At 36.0% G+C, this 2,718-nt stretch overlaps 1 long non-coding RNA gene across 2 annotated transcripts in view; it reads left to right on the top strand.

Annotated features, from left to right (window-relative positions):
* The first annotated feature begins 265 nt into the window (after positions 1-265).
* LOC106878363 (uncharacterized) overlaps positions 266-2,718 on the top strand; it is a 9,860-nt gene continuing 7,407 nt past the window's right edge. For both annotated transcript variants that reach the window (XR_016243689.1, XR_001410497.2), the window contains exon 1: positions 266-845. This is a non-coding gene — a long non-coding RNA (uncharacterized LOC106878363). The remainder of the gene's footprint in view (positions 846-2,718) is intronic.

Raw genomic sequence — 2,718 nt, 5'->3', positions numbered from 1 at the left:
GGATCTATTTAAATTATCCTGTCGTTTGAAACTTTGAAATCAACCTTTACTAGAAGTGAATGCTTTTAAATTGTCTTTTTTTTTTGTAAATGTATGAAAACTCTTGGTATCTTTTTCATTATGATAAGCTGATTTAATAGTATTAATGTTGCATTATATGTCGTTTACAGCATGTATATATTTTACAACATCCATCTACATTATAACACGAGCTGTGTCTCGTCGTCCGTCTAGCTGGCAGTTATTTCAATGGTTTCATGTTGCAAGACGTTTTGCTTAATTTTGCAAAATGTTCTTTTATGATGTCATTTCAACTAAGATTATTCAGCACAGAAAATGAAAAGAAATATATTTGATGCTCTTCTTTTAGCTCTATATTTTATACTAGCTTATAAGCTGCACTCTGTGCAGACTTTTAAGCTAGCTCCTGCGGAGGGCTAATTGAGCCTGCGACCCAAAACTAAAGAGAGCTAAATAGCATGACTATAATACGTTTCTAATGACTTTATGCCCCAGTGGTGTTTGATCAGAGGTTAAGGATGGAGAAGAATTAATTCTGTAAAGCAATCATTCTATTGTTCCAGTCCCAAGTTGAATTCCAACTGTCGGTCAATTTGTTCCAAAGTTCTTATCTCGACGTAAAATTAACAAAGCGGATGTCATTTATCTCCCTTTTGATCTCTGATGTCATCTGACAAATGCCAAGCAAGATGGCGTGAATCAGCAAAGCTTTACCTGCTAGAAATAGCAACCCAAATACTTTTAAGTCAGATCCCAACGCTGGATGTTCAAGAACTAAATGAAGGACAGATTTTCAATCCCGGGATCATGCTGATTCCTAAAAGGTATGTGTCTATTTAGAGAAAATGTAGACTGAAATACAAAGGTCCCTGAAAGACAGAATTTCGCGTTTATTATTAATAGATGATAATTTTAGTGCATTTCTTTTATGGCGTCATAATTTGTTGATTATTGCACTCTTGTTTATATCACTAGCTGGGAGATAAATCCCAGCCATTTCCAGCGTCGAAGCCACCAGATCACGTGGTTTCGACCTTCCTTGACCTCGTCAATGATGGACGCTCGACTGCTAGAAACAAGAGCGAATCATCCTACCACCAGCGATATATCGAAAAACAATGCCAGAACAGGCGCTGGTGTCGCGGTTTGCACCAAAACCCAATATGAGAATTTCTCTCGTGGTATCTACTGCAGTATAATTTGTTCTAACAGAGCACCCGCGTTTAAGTGAGGATAAATATTACCTTTTGGTATTAATACTGCCTCTGTTGCTAATATATATTTTTTAACAAGCTCACTAGTTAATCACGACGCCAGTGCCTGTTCTGGCATGTTATTCTGTTTTTCGCTGTCGAAGAGATGAGTCGCTGCTATCTTTAGCGGTCGAGTGTCCATCATTGACAAAATCCAGGATGGTCGAAATCACATGATCTGGTGGTCGCGGCGCAGGAGATGGTGGGGATTTATCTCCCTGCCAGTGATAATCAAGAATTCATTTCGCACTAAAAGCTGATATGAGAATTTCTCTCAGAGTATCTACCACAGCATAGTTTGTTCTAACAGAACATCCACATTTAAGTGGGCATAAATATTATTTCCCGATGGTTTATGTAATACAGCTGTTGGTGCATACTGAATGAAACGATATGAAATAAAAGTATACAAAGTCGATTTTCGTTAAGAAAATGTGATGATTATTACGTCATAATAGAAATATTTCTAAAAGACCATCTTTTTTTTTTTTTTTTACTAAATCATACTCCTCTATTTAGATGGTGTATAAATATTTAAAAGAACGCTTATTACGTGATGTCATTTCAAACTATTTCTTTGCCAGACTAAAAGAAATACTTTTAAAAAATGTGAGAAAAATATTTATAAAAACATATCCTGAGATTCGTAAGAGATGAGGAAACCAGGAAGTCGGTGAGGCTCATAAAAGTTCAAGTAACTTCTATTTGTTCAAGGCAGCGAATTGGCAGAAACGTTAGCACGCCGGACAAAATCCTAAGCAAAATTTCTTCCAGCACATTACGTTTTCAATTCAAATCATGCAGAGCTCAACTTTGCTTTGCAACCCTTCGATATCGATAAAATACAGAACCAGTCAAGTGCTTGAGTTGCTGCCATCGATCGTGTTCTATAGCGACCTCAGCCTCTTCCCCATGATCCTCGGGTACGAAGAAATTGCCACCACCACCACCACCACCACAAATACGCTCTAAATATATATATACAAGATTTATACACAAAAACAAAAGATATATAACAAAGGTATACACAGGCACGTGAACACACTTTACTAAAAACCGTCCCGTGTGTTTACTGAATGAGTGGAAAATAAATACCAGAGCAAAATTTGTGCAGTTTTAACTAATGTTATTTTAGCTTACGCAATTTTCAGAATTGTATACTTAATTGCTTCTCCACAGAACACATTCTCTCTGTCTTGTTCCTTTCTATGTATACATAAATATGACCATTTGTGCGTATACATACATACATACATACATACATACATACATACATACATACATACATACATACATACATACATGCATACATGCATACACGTCGTGTTTATTTAATATTGAACGTGACGCATCCATTTCCGAGTATATATGTGTGTGTGTATATATATATATATATATATATATATAAAATCGGAAATGGATGCGTCGCGTTCAATATTAAATA

The sequence above is a fragment of the Octopus bimaculoides genome, chromosome 11, assembly GCF_046866305.1.
Source record: "Octopus bimaculoides isolate indiv1 chromosome 11, ASM4686630v1, whole genome shotgun sequence".
NCBI classification, from domain to species: Eukaryota; Metazoa; Mollusca; class Cephalopoda; order Octopoda; family Octopodidae; genus Octopus; species Octopus bimaculoides.
The sequence above is the reverse complement of the archived record's forward strand: the minus strand, read 5'-3'. Positions and strand labels throughout refer to the sequence as shown.